This window comes from Haemaphysalis longicornis, unplaced genomic scaffold (assembly GCF_048455015.1).
Source record: "Haemaphysalis longicornis isolate Haplotype H1 unplaced genomic scaffold, Haemaphysalis longicornis Haplotype H1 scaffold_16, whole genome shotgun sequence".
Taxonomy (NCBI): domain Eukaryota; kingdom Metazoa; phylum Arthropoda; class Arachnida; order Ixodida; family Ixodidae; genus Haemaphysalis; species Haemaphysalis longicornis.
Window position 1 is genome coordinate 20,466,211 of NW_027526266.1, and position 15,022 is coordinate 20,481,232.

The window sequence follows — 15,022 nt, forward strand, 5'->3', positions numbered from 1 at the left end:
ATTATTCTGGGCTGTTCACGTTGAATCGGAATGCTCTCCCTATCACAACAGATAACACATGCGGCACAGAAAGAAAGAATGGAACACTCGCTTCCCTTGGTGCAGAGATAACACAGACCTGCGCAGCCGGGCGGTAAAAGCAAAACACAAATAAACAAACCAATGTATGGTTCGCGGCATTACCCCCCTTTAAGAGTGCATCGACCCGATGCTAACATAAGCGACAGTCCCAACAAATGAAAATAAAAGTTAAGACTACGCGCTATTAGTACGCCGATGTGACAAGTGGGCATGGCGGCAGTGTCGGGATGCCGGCTAAAAATCCGTTTCTCTTCATCATCCAGACTTCTCTGGTGTTGCTCCGGACACCAACGGGACGATCGTAGTCAACCGATGCGCAGCTGATGAAGATTTTGGACAACGACGATGCAGAACGTGAATTGGTTTATCATTGTCCATCGTGGAAGTACGGCACGGTATCACCCATGCCGTCACCGCCCTTCAACTGGAAGATACATTTCATCCCCAGCGCCATCGCAACTGCCCGGTATAAAGCAAGCCCCGCCATCTGCCCCCTTCTCACCCCCCAGGATTTCCCTGCAGTGGCCACGGTCGCAGTGTCGGGATGCCGGCTAAAAATCCGTCTCTTCCTCATCCTGGTGGGGAAAAACTTCGGCAAATGTGTCCGCTCTAATGATGTTTGCCTAATACTGCTGCCGTGCCCTCGGCCTTTGTATTAGTTGTATGAGTTGGCTGGTGACTTTAGTGTGTCTATGCGATTTTTAATCTTACTTGATGGTGACATTGGGACCAACGCAAGACCTAGTCTTGAAGAACTTGCGCAGCGACTATCAGCAATTGCTCAAGATATCAAGGTTAATAAAAAAGGCAAAACAGCGGGCAATGAAATACTGAATAAAATTGATAAGAATAATAGAAAAACTTACTGGACTCGAGAAAAAAGTAACGCACTGCGTTAACAAAGTATCAGAATTGGAAAGTAGCCTTGCAAGTATGGGTAAAAAACTTGACGACCTTGAAAACAGTAGTCGTTGTTCGAACCTTATAGTATATGGTGTTGACGAACATGATAACGAGGCTACGGAAAATCTCGAGAAAGCTGTTATTAAAGAAATCTTTCAGGATGTGCTTAGCGTAAATATATCGGGTGTCGAGCGGATTCACCGTCTTGGTCGACCAAAGCAGGGGCCTGATCACAAACCCAGGCCTGTAATAATTAAGTTGCTTGACTTACGAGACATAGAACGTGTCATGAAAAACTGATCGAAATAGAAGAATCTGCGTTTTCAGCCAGCGAAGATTTTTCACAGGCTATCCGGGATGTCAGAAAAAAGCTGTGGCTTCGCACGAAAGAAAACCGGGACCGTAATAAAAATGTACGCCTTGTTTAGGATAAGGTCAATGTCGACGGTCCTGTTTATCGTTGGGATGAGAGCCGTAACAACATGGTTGAGATAACAAAAAACACCAGGCTGCGGCCGAACAACCAAGGCTGCGGCCGAACAACCGGCAAACGAAGTGCGGATTACGAGAAGCTGAAGTCGGCAAGTTTCCTCCTCGTGAATGCTCGCAGTCTCGCCAATAAGGTAGACCATTTCAAACACACGAGACGCCGAGCAGTCACAAAATCGTTCTTGACGTTTCGCTGTCACGAATGTCCACAAGATTGACTGGGACGGTGCAAGAATCGTCGCAACAGAAAAATAGGCTACTTCACGCCTGCATCTGGAATCACTAACCATTCAGACCACATCTAACACGGTTAATCGGGACGACGGAAATCTAAATCCAGTCTACGCGCTCCTTACATCGATTACTAAACCCCCTTTAAACGATCCATTTCTGGTGATGTTTTCCTTGTGAACAAGGCTTCCGTGCTGGAAGCCGAAACGTCAAGAACGATTTTTTGACTGGTCGGCGTTTCGTGTGTTTGAAATGTATTCTCCCGGCCAGACGGGATTCCGTCACTGTCTCGACTTCATAAGGTAGACCAGTTAGAAGCAATACTTTTAGGTCTAGTGCCTGCCCGGACAAAAAGTCCAACAAGACCTGTTGGGCAGACCTGTTTCCTGTTGTGCTGACAGCACGCCTGTGGGGCCAATAAGAAATTCTGTCGGCACTCTATCGTCCTAATAGCCTAGTCTTCCAACAGGGAGCTAAACCTTGATTGCGTTTACCGGCTCGCCAACACCATCAGTGAACGCCAACAGACGCTTTGTTGGTAATCAGCGGTGCGAGCGCGCCATCAGACAGAACCGACAGACGCCCTGAAGCTGTTTTAGGGCCTAAAAAGCAGCGTCTATGTCTGGCATAGACGCTAGACGTCAACGTTTGAGTTCTGATTTTTCTTTTCAATAAGTAACAGTCATACGGACGATAACATAACGATGTCAAGATATGCTTTGGCTAATACAACGGCAAGCACAATAGTTTGTTGCTGCAGCCTCGGTTGCTCTTCGTCAAAAATAAACTGAATCGGCTGTACAGCTTTCTTCGAGGGCGTGTATGCAGGGGTTCTTCCCTTTTTTGCGCAGTCCGCCGGGGGCAGCCCATGTAAAATCTTTTTCACTCGTCGCTGCCGCCCACAGTACCTATTTGCAGTACCTATGACGTCGCCGCCACCACATCCTTCGGTCGCTATCTAATATTGCCTTGCATTATACCCACTTGTTACAAACTCAGAGGTTTTCGCACTGCTAGCAATCGTTTTACACGACGGGTTAGATGCGCCTGACATGCCCGGAGTGACATCGCTTGTAGTATTAGCGCGACGTTGCTTGTCTGCAAGATGGTGCCGGACAAACAAGCATTATCAACGCCAGAATTCTAACGGCACTTTGCATTTCATTCGTGGCTACCGTGGCTTGCGCAGAAAAGGTCGGGTTGACCTGCGACAGCTTTTCTTGAGTCAAATAAGGGAGCTTTGGCTCAATCGCTTGCAGCACTAGCAATGCGGCCTCGTCTGCAAGAAGGATGCGTGAGAAACAAGCGTTAGGACAGCCAGAATTTCAAAAATGCAGCATACACTAGACACAAACAAGATTGGTTGGCAACATACGTAAGTATACAGTTGTTTTAGGCGCACCCTGGCCGCCCGCCGAGATAGCTTAGTGGTAACGCGTCCGCTTACTGTTTTGGAGGTCCATGGTTCGATTCCTTGTCGAACCTCGCTTTTGTTTCCGGCGATGGTTTTGTTAGCTCTTTTTTTAAGACCAGGGTCAGCGCCTCTTCCTTGCTTTCCATCACGCTGACATTTACCACCCTCTTCTTAAACCCAAAGTAGCTTGTTTCCTCGCACCTTCTCTCTTCAGAAGCCTGCCGTGAAAAGAAAACCAAAACAAACGTCAGAACTTCTTTACAATATCAGTATATATGTCAGTTACTTTATGTGTATTCACTTTTGCCTTTAAAAACCTCAAATGCAAGTTATAGACCTCTTTGAGACTTTGAAATTAGAAAGATAATTACCAATTATACAGCACTAACACAATTTCTGTGGAACATAGAAGTACTGCTATTGAAGCCTGGCAACTATCTCTCACTTTTTGTGTGTTTGGTCATGACGTTTTGTGCCGAGTGGTTGCTGGCGCAATTGGTTAAGTTTTATCTATTTCAAGCTTAAATCATAGTTATAAAAGCTCTATGGGTGATGTCTACCCTTCCAACCTACGCGTGTGTTGAACATGGGGACACGGGAAGAACGAATATCGCCGCATAAAATACTCCGCGTCTAAAGTGGATGACATTGCGTTCAAACAAAGCGTGTTGGTGTCCACGAGATGAAGACGACAGTGAAGGAGAATTGTTCGTTGGAAACATCGTTTTTGCTGGGGTAAGTACGCATTTTTTATTATTCTGTATTTGGTTGGAACGAGTTCTGTTGTTTATGGGTCAGTGGTTCACTAGACCCCATCTCATTTGCTCTGAGAGGCTACGTGATTTAGCATACTTGTTTGGCGCCCACTCCAACGTTTCCGCAGAAGCCAGCATCATTTACGCTGAAGCTAGACCTTGGTTACGATGCTCGCGCTGTAGTACACGGCTGCTAAAAAGAAAGAAAGCGTACACTTGATTCCTTGGCTGCCGTTTTGTAGGTGTCGTGAAGTCTCCCCCCTACCCAAATTCCGTGCATTGCGCTTCGCAGCTATTGCGCTCGCGAGACCGTTGCGACCTCGCGGTCTTCGGGCCGCGATATGCGTGCCGTTCTCGTGACGCTCGGCAACAGCGTCGTGAAATTGCCGTACTCGCTCGCCAACGTGCCCCGACAGCTTACGCGTCGACCGGGTGCTGGCGGAGTTGGCTGGAAGACAAACAGGCAAGAGATGAGGACGCAGGAGGTGTAGTTAAACAGGTGAGAATTTACAAAGTGCAAGGGGGCGAAAATAGTATGCAAGGGCAGGAAACGGTGAGAGAGTTCGGGCCGCGCACCAGCGAGCGAGTGCGGCGATTTCACGACGCCTCAAGTTGCCGAGCTTCACGAGTCCGGCACGAATATTACGACGCCCGTCTGAGACTTCACAGAGGTACAGAATTCACATACGTGGAAATTGAAGGTGAAATGCGTGCATGTGGCCTCGCAGGGAATTAGCATATTCTCAGGGTAGTGGGGGAGATTTCAGTACGCCTACGAGGCGCCTGCCTATTTCGTCAGAGTAGCTCGCGGGAAGTCTGGGGCTTGATATCAGAGGCATGTGTATTGTTTAAATTAGTGCAGAAACTTGAGCGAATTCACAAGTTTTCATTTTCGCGAAACCGCAGGCCATAAGAGACTAACGAGAAAGCCGTAGGCACTCACTCAACTCGATTAATATTGGAGAATTTAACGTGCAGAAACAAGTCAGACATTGAAGTGTAGGAGCCCAAACTATCACACATCAGTTCCGATTGAAAGCAAGGGATACAGATGGGCTTCTAGCATGCGTTCCATGCAAATTAGCTTAGCAGTGCGCTTTGCATATATCATGCACACCCCACTCACAGTACCTGCGGGTGTAATAAATACATTCTTACTGTGACCCAAATTTCACTTTGGGCGTTACGGGACTGTTCTTATTAGTGCCTTGGAGGTTACTGTTTCTAAACGATTAAACATCTACTTGATGTAAGCACTCGTGCTTTGTGTGTGCTCTTTTGTATTTCAACAGGTGTCAGCACACTCACAGATTATGCACCTGCAGGTGCTGCTGCTGGCTGTCCTGGGTCGGCTGCCGCTCAGTCCAGTTTCAAAGGCTTTGCCAGGGCCTCCCGTGGGCAACCGACACTGCACCTGCTGTACCCAAATACTGCCAGGACTTTCGTTGGTGCTCCGTACGCTTTACCGCCTGGAATAGTCATTCCTTCCTCCATCATCTGGCCACTTGGACCACCCGTTCAGAAGCCAGCGCATTTGCTCGACACGTCGGTCCAGGCACCGAATATGTACTTTCAGGTTAGTTATTGCATGTTGTGGAACCTGCCATGATGTATAGCGGTTAGCAGTGCTGTGGCCTCTGGTTATTTGAAACATTTTCATGAAGCAGTGCGGTGCGTTTGGAGCGTGTCATTGCTTAGAAGAGATATTGAAGAGAATCTGGGGCGGATGCCTAAAGGGCAAGAAGAGAAAGTGAACTGACCTTGAAGGAAGTATTCGTATGTAATCAAGCCAAGCAAACATTTAGGATCTTTCGTTATGGTTTTGAAATTGCAATACAAACTGGTGTGGAACTACTTTCTATTTTAAGTAAGCTTACAATTTTATCTACTTCAGATCCTTCTGGTATTAATCACACCATACAGAAAAGTACATCCCGCAGTCTGTAGAATTCGGACAGCACTTTTTTCGCAGTCTCTCATGACAGGCACTATTCTCAATGATTCGAGGTTAGTCGAGGTAGCACCAATCTTTAAATCAGGAGACGGTACTTAACCAATAAATTTCCCTAACAAGCAACTAATGCAAGGTCGGGAAATATTTCATCCACTCTCATGTCGGTAATTATTTATAAAAGCACAATATCACATTCGAATATCACCACGGTTTTCACAAGGGTTACTTGAGAAACACAATTTTCAGCATTTCTTCACGATCTACATTGACCCATTGACACAGTATTACAAACTGCTGTAGTTTTTTCTGGATTTTTCTAAGGCATTCAATCTCATTGCACACCAGACTTCTTCTCAAACTTCACCCTAACGTCCTCACTTGAGCGAAACATTTTCAGTCTTCTTGAATGCACTTTACTTCTCCCAATAACTATATACTTCTTTTGCTCGTGCCACTTTTGTTGTCCCCCCAGGCAGTTTGCTTGATCCTGTCTATCTTCCATGTTGCATATCCTCCCATGTAGGTATATTTGCAGACGATGTTGTAATTTATCACACAATTTCTTTCAACTACTACCGTCAATGCTTTCAATCTGATCTTAACACAATTAACTTCTGGTGCTGCAAATGGCTAATGTCACTTATCTCGAAAAAAAGTGCATGACTTTAACGATGGCAAGTCTCGAATTGAAAATACTTACTTTATTAAGAACAGCCTGATTACTTCTTGAGACAAAGGTGTTTTAGTAGGCTGGTAGAGGAGGGGGGATTGCATGGTGGATTTCAAAAGGTAGATCGATTGGGAAAATAAGACGTGTTAATAATATTTTCATTTGCACTCCAAAACTCAATTCATTTCATATGTTTAAACCACTGCAGTGGCTAGGGTGGTGTGGTGTGGAGGCAAATGTCGGTTAGATACCGCTTCGTGTGGGCGCTTTTCAGATGGAGGCACCACGTGAAAACGCCCGTGTGTCGAGATTTCGGTGCGCATTAAAAATACCCAGCTGTTCAAAATAATGCGAAGTGTTCCCGTACAGTGCTCCTCATATCCCAAGTGTAGCTTTGGCGTGTTAAACCGCCATTTTTTCATGTCTTTGGAATATTACCTGCTGCTGTAGCAGGTGCAGCATAAAGGTGAAATAATGCATAACAGCCATACAATGTTTCGAAGAGCTAAATGTAAAGGCCATATTGAAGTGCGTTTATGGGTCTATCTCATAGAAGTAGTGAAAGGTTATATACTCTGGTGCAGGTTAAGAACGGCAATGGCTCATGTAGTGTAGTCCCGTGTTTGACGGAATGCCGTGTAGGCAGGCAAAAGCATTATTGTAATGATGAAACGTAGGTCACTGACCAAGTCAAGAAAGTCATTCAACGTTTTGGTGCTTGTTTACTGTAAGCATGTGCCGTGAGAAACGAAGCTATATATTGGGCATTACGCGGCGCAATGAGTTCGCATAGATGTGGTTCAGATTGCCATTCATTATGGTGATACTGTTTGGCGTCGCCTGAACGATGACGGACTCGAGCAGTAATCAAGAATATAGATTGCACTCAGTTGTCAGTAATTTCGCCTTGTTCCATTCGACCACGTGTCCCGTCCTGTCATGGTGATCGGCCAGTGCGCTTGTTTTTGCATAGCCCTTGTCCACTTCGCTCTAGTGCTGCGTTAATCGTCTTTTCAGATCCCCCGTTTCGCCAATCTACACTGATTTTTATTCGGTGCACGGAATCTAATAAATAACACCTGGAAGCTCGGAGAGTGAGAGGGGGTCTTTCACCGTGACAATGCCAGAACGCAGCTTGCTAGTGGGCACATGCACAATGTATGCACTGCGTTTCTTGAAAATGCGTGCGAGAGCTTCACTAATGTGTGGGACGTAGGTAATTGCTGCATGTTTTGATGCAGTCCTTGTGGCTGCCTAAGGCATTGTATTCAAGAAGAAGCGAAGAGGGCGACTGGCAGGAATCCGCATTGCCATTAGCAGGCAGAAGCGTCCACAAGGCCTGCGTCAAAACGCGCTGCAATTCTCATCTTACACATCAATGAAGCTTTCGCACGCATTTTCAAGAAACACAGTCTGCACATTGTGCACGTGCCCACTAGCAAGCTACGTTCTGACATCGTCAGCGTGAAAGACCCCCGCTCACGCTCCAAGCTTCCAGGTGTTGTTTATTAGATACTGTGCGCCGAATGCAAATCAGTGTACATTGGCGAAACAGGCAATCTGCACAGAAGATTAATGAAGCACCGGAACGGAGTGAGCAAGGGCCATGCAAAAACGAGCGCACTGGCAGAGCATTGTGAGAAGATGGGACCCTTGGTCACATGAGACGAAGCGAAAGTACTGAAAACCAAAGGTAATCTTCTCGATGGCTGTTTGAGTCCCTCATCATTGAGACGATACCCGACACTATCAACAGAAAGGGCGGGTAGCTGCAGCATATCTATGCAAACTCATTGCACCGCCTGATGACCAATATATAGCTTCGTTTAGCTTTGTATAGCTACAGCACATGCCCATTGTGAACACGGTACCCGTACGGGTACCGAAATGTCAAACGGCTTTTTTGACTTGGTCAGTGACCTATGTTTTATTATTGCAACAGCTCATGCAGTGTATCACTCCACCGAAGCAACATACCCGGAAAAGGAGATTGCAATTAGGCGTGGCATCGTCTTCTTTTTGTCATGTAGTGCTCGGGTGAGCACGTGCTCCTGAGGCCCATTTTACGGAAACAAGCTTACGCTACTACAGGCTAAAGCCTGGGTGAGGGTGTGCTAATGTGTTCTGTTGGCCCATTAGCATTGATGGATTAGCCCATGCTATTTGTCAGCTTCATGGAATGCTCTACAAGCACCCTTGCGACGTTGCACATAACCGTACACCAGGGTGCACAGCTTTTCATCAGTGCCTACATTTCACACCAACCTCACGCATTGGACCATTTTTCTAAATTATTTTGTGTTGGAATGGATACAGGCATAAATATCAAGTAGCTACTTCAGTTTTCTGCTACAGTATTTGTGGATAGATACATGTCATTGCTGCCTTTTTTTTCTTTTTGTGTCGCAGCTGTATGCAGGTTGCGACACTTGGCTGTGCAAGGATGCCTGGGGCACAATGTTGCGGGCTTCAACTCATTCGATGTTTTGCCGGCTTGTGGCAAATACTTTTTGGACGTTGGAGCAGATGCGAGACAGGAGCGTGGATGGGACGCTCTCCAACAAGAGCAAGCCGCAAGGGAAAATGAAGCCCAAAGCAGCCCTGACACCAGAGAAGGTCGCATCCCTGAAAGGTATTGCATGTGATATCTGACATCAGAACTGATAGCTATTTCATAATTTAACAAAAGCAAGCATCCCCTAATATGAAATTTCTGGCACAATAAATGGTCTCACATTGTGCCTGAATGCTATTCATGAATAACGGTTTGCTGCGAGCCCAGTATGCGTTAGCTTACAAGAAAAAAAGCTGCAGGGTATTAGTTTATTTCCGAGATTGTTGCTTTTTACAGGGAACCTTTTTGGCAATATTTGTTACCCTTTTACACATTGTCTTTAGTTCACAAGGTCATTGAAACCTTAAAAATTCTATCTACAGCTTTTTTTCAGATCTATGCAGCCAGGACTACGTCTGCGGAGCCCTCTGAAGCCAGGCTAAAGGTGTTGCGAAAGCAACTTTCACAAAAGCTAGGCGACATGCAGCAGAACTAATTGAGTGAGCAGCACAAAATGAACTTCTCTATTTTTATTTTACTAAAAGGCCTACATGCTTGCCAAACTTGTAAACCCGTTCCACACCTCACAGCATCTGTCCTAAGTCAATCTCGTCATCGGGCCTATAGCTTCACCAACAGACGGCATTCAGATCAACAGACTGCATTCAGACCAACAGAATGCCATCAGACCGACAGACTGCCATCAAGCCGACAGACTGCCTTCAAGCTAACAGGCTGCCATCAGACCAACAAACTGATATGCCGAATTTCAGGAATGGCTGCCGGTCTAACAGCCTGAATTTCTGTTGGGATTTCTCTTGGGGTTGCATTGTTGCTGTCACTGAAACGTGGCTACATTCTAGTATTTCTGATAATGACGCTGTCCCACCGAGTTATGCTATTGTATGAAAAGACCGAGGATCACGTGGTAGTGGTGTTGCGCTCCTTTTCAAAGAAGAAATACGCTTTTCTCTAATGCCCGATGTCGCCGATGTTCAATCATTGTGGTGTAATGTGTATCTCAAAGACAAAACCGCAAAAGTTGGTGTAGTGTATAGGCCACCCAATGCTGACAATACGTATCTTCACTCATTTTATGACTACATCTACTCCAATGTTCATGGGGGGACAATCGTACTAGCCGGTGACTTTAACCTTCCCGAAATCGATTGGTGTTCCCTTAACACAGAAATTAAACGCAAAGTGTTTTAATAGATATAATGCTTACACTTAATATTGAACAGCTTGTTCATGCACCAACACTCGTGCAAAGAGCATCCTCTTCAATACTGCATCTAATCCTTGTACGTAACGATGTCCCAAAAAAAGAAACAAAAATAGATAACTCGATCGGTTATCTGGCCACAAAATTGTTTTATGCACAGTGCCTTTGATTAGGCAATCCAGGCCACACGGTCAAGTAAAACTACCACCCGCATTAAATGGAGATAATGATGCTGCTATAATGACATACCTTGCGCACGAGTACTATGAATTTTCTGATATGTGCCTTTCTGAAAGCCATAGCATTGACGAGGTTTGGTTGAAATTCAAGTCTCATGTTGCGTATTAGATGAAAAACTTTGTTCCTACTGTACGCAAAACAACAAAAAAGTGCAACCCTTGGAATACGCGTGAAATAATCCCTATTAAACATAAACTTAAGCGGCATACAAAAACTAATAAACACCTGACTGCTCCAGGCTACCGTTCCCAAATAAACACTCTGACTAAATCCCTCAAAAATAAAGTTCGTTCCGCTGAGCCACATTTCTGCAAACATACGCTTCAGAAGTTCATGACAGAAAACCACATAAATTATGCCAATATATTAATTCAATGAGAACTTCACCAGTTCCAAGAGATGGTGTAGAGGACAAAGTAAGGTCAGCGGATTTCAGTGCTTATTTTTACTCAGTGTTCACTACTGATGACAGCGTCATCAGGCCTTGCATTTTTAAGACAATGAAGATGTAACATTACCAAACGCGCCTGTCATATCAGAAGCGGGAGTACTGTCACTCCTTCTGAGCAGAAACGAAAGGAAAGGCTGCGGTCCAGATGCTATTTCAAATGGCTTCCTAAAACGGTACGCCGAACCTGTTAGTAAATACTTGTGTCTTATGTATTCCAAATCAATCAAGGATTCTTGTCCTCCACCTGACTGGAAAATAGCTAAAATAACTGCAATATACAAATCAGGCGATAAATCGATCCCTGCTAATTATCATCCTATTTTGATTACCTCTACCTGCAGCAAAATTCTCGAACACCTTGCGCTAAATTTTCTAACACATTTCATTGAACCAAACCACATTTTCCACCCAAATCAGCATGGTTTTAGATGCGGATTAGCCACACTTACTCAGCTTGTCGAAACAATGCATTATTTAGCCTTAGGAATAAATGAGCGTTCGCAAACTGATCTAATTTTCATTCATTTCTCTAAGGCGTTTGACCGTGTCTCTCACGTAAATTACTTTTCAAGCTTAATACTTTACTTGGGGATGGCCCGGTTCTCCGTTGGATACGTACTTTTTAACAGATCGCCACCAGTTTGTACAGTGCGGCCAGAACCGTTCCGATTTGGCTCCATTTGTGTCAGGAGTACCCCAAGAATATGTGTTAGCACCTTTGTTGTTTTTAATTTTCATCAATGACTTAGCTTACCAAGTCGATGCTCCAATAAGGCTCTTTGCAGACGACTTCATTCTCTATAACCAATTAAAGCACCCTGAAGACCAGTTGAAACTAAATAACTCGTAAAAAAGATAGCTCAATGGTGCGACGACTGGCAAATGAAGATCAACATCTACAAAATAGTTTGCATGTTCAATACTAAGAAAACTTCGAAAGTAAATTTCTTGTACAATTTTAACAATATGGAAATTCGAAGTGTAAACTACTATGAATACCAAGGCGTGATGACATCTTCCGATCTTGGCTGGACGGACCATGTCCGCTACGTCACAAAGAAAGCTTTAAAGAAATTATTTTTCAAGGGCACTTTATTTTTCCACCGACGAAACCAAACTTCTCGCATACGTCACGTTCATACGGCCTCTCTTGTCATATGCATCTGTTGTCTGGTTCCCTCACACCGCGTCTAACATTACAACTCTGGAGAGGGTTTAACGAAAAGCAGTGCACTTTATCTACCACGGATATGGACGCACCTACTCGCCACCTGAACTATTACGTCGGGCAGGGCTACCCACCCTTTCCAGCCGCGCACATCTTCTTCGACTAAAATTTCTATATCAGATAATTCACAAATCATTGAAAATAAACCCTGATTCCTTCTCGACCTTTCGCGAAATTAGACCAACAAGGCAACGCCATTCTTAGGAATTCGAAGAGTATTCGTTTAATAACAACCCTTTCAGATATTCTTTTTTTCCACCCACCTTTCGCGAATGGAATGCATTAGGTTCTCTTATCACTCAACAACCAACCATCGAAAAATTTTCGGAACTTGCTGAAAAAAATGTGCTAGGTTGTGTATCTTGATGGATGGTGTTCATACTTACCATGTATGCAATTGGTGTGCGTCATTACTATGTGAATTGCCTGAATACCTTGACATCTACGTAATGTGATGCTTGTATGCATCTTGGTGTGTGCATTGTTTGCGTATGCATACTTGTTTTCTTTGTACTGTATTATTTTGATTGTGCCTATTGGTAATGTCCACTGTAGTACTGTAAAAATCATGGTGATTTGCCTGCGCAAGTTGCGCATCTTTTCTGTAACTTTTAGTGTATATGCTCACTCCTGTAATAATCCCCCTTGCGGATTGACACTATTGCGCAAATAAATAAAAATAAAATAAATAAATAATAAATGAATAAGGTTGAAGCCAAGTAAATTCACTGCTTAATCACAGTTTTTGCGTTTCAATACGTACGTGCTGTACGAACTAGATGCTCAGTCAGATTGCCAGCTACAAAGAACACTCAACCAAACATAATGAACAAATTTCGTTCAGCGACTAAGCACGGGCCCATTCACGCAACACAAAGCGATTCCTAGGCTTAAAATTGTGGCTGATTCCTGTAACGGGACAGCACGAAAGTAAAAAGTGCCTTCACATGAGCATTTGAATGTTTATTGTGGATCGATATGAACTTGCACCACGCTATTTACATTTCATCAGTATGGCACCGTTAGACGCATCAACATTAAACAGTGATGGTTGTCAGGGGATCATTTTGTAAAGTCACGGTCCGGTGCAGCGAAAGGAGCATGATTTTGGCGGCGGCAGCTGTCTTGTGAATGGGCTCAAGCACTTCGGTGGCGCTCCGTGGCGCGTACGGTAGATTTTTGCGGTGCGACGAGCTCAGCTTCTAAAACGCATGAGGAAGAGTTCGTAGCTTGGACACTGAATGCGTGAACGCACTCCGCTGCCCGCTGGCTTGTCACTCGTCGCACCGAAGCAGTCATGAGGTTGACATTCGCCAGTCGGCGTCGTTGCCTTTCTGCCTTGATAGAAGTTTTCTTACCCGGGGCCATCACACCCGCACCAGTCGCGCCAACTATCGGCCCTGATCAGCGCACCACGCACTACTTCGCTTCCCCTCTGTTAGACGACAGGAGCATCTCAATCGAGAATCTTATAGGGAAGAATATCAGGCGCGTTCGTAGAGATGAACTGGCGTAAAGTCATAGCCGAGTTGGCACAGCATCTCACACCTCCCGTTGCGGTCAGAGTGATCATGGGCGCGAATGAAACCTAGTGTCACCGCGTCAGTAGAACTTTTTCTGGTGATGTCATTTTCGTGAAAGATATGACGTCGGTGAGTTCTTGCTGTACTGCGGCACAAAACACTTTCGTGTTAAAAATAAAAGAGGCCCAGAATACGATCGTATTCTGCCACGTTTGCAGCCAATTTCATTCTTCGCTGCCGCAACGACCTTTACTTTATCATTCAGTTTCCTTTCTTTTTTGGAAGTGAGAGTCATTGGACATTAACTAGGACAGCGTACCCTTTGACACGTCTTTCTCGTTCCGAGCACGTGCTGCCACGGTTGCGGCAAACGCTAGAGCTTGTCTGGCCAATCTTGGCCAGTCTCGTTAAGTGTGTATGCTTGAATTGACAAACGTGTGCTGGAGATGCTGTGCGCTCGGCACGAGCACGCCCACACGAACGCTCGGCTTTTTTCTTGTTTTTTTTTCTGCTGACAGGTCACTTCAATTTTGGCCAATCTCCCTAAGTGGGAATGCTTGGTTTGACAAACGTGCGAAAGGGGCACAGGGAGGTCGTCGTGAGTTAGGCACACACGAGCGCTAGGCATTTCTTCGTTTCATTACCTGCCGGGTGGCCGCCGTGAAGCCCGCCATGGTGGGCGCGCGTTGAGCAGTTTCCCGGTAGTTTTATCCACGGACACAAAAAACTACGATTTCCAATACAGCTTCGCTGTTAATAAGTGACCGAGCCCGGGCCGGAGCCGGCCCAAGCTTGAGACGACGGGCCATGGCCGGGCCCGGTCTGGCCTCACTTATAGACGCACGGGAGCGGGCCGGGCCCTGGCTAGGTGTTACGGGCACGTATCCCGCTGTGGCTTCACAAAGCGGGCTCGGGCCGTGCCTGGGATTGAAAATAAGGGCCGTGCAGTGCTCTAGTCCTTCTCAAACTTTCTGCAATACTGAAATCGCATCACCTAGTTCGCTTTAGTGGTTTGTCTTAAAGCCCGGCTTACTTTAGTTTCCTTTTTTCTGCCACACCAGTGTGGGTATTTTATTCTGTTTCGTTTATTCGTCTAACGGCACCATTTAGGTCAGCAAGCAGACTGGGCCACACCACAGCTTCCCTAGAGTCACAGTTCATCGCGGGTGGTGCTCGCGGGCTGTACTCACGTGCAATTCGTTTTTGGGTGACGCTGCGCGCACCTTCGTACAATGTCTACTTTTCAGAATCGTGTTTTTGTAAATTTTTATAAAAGCGAAGATTTCTCGTCAAAGCTCCACATG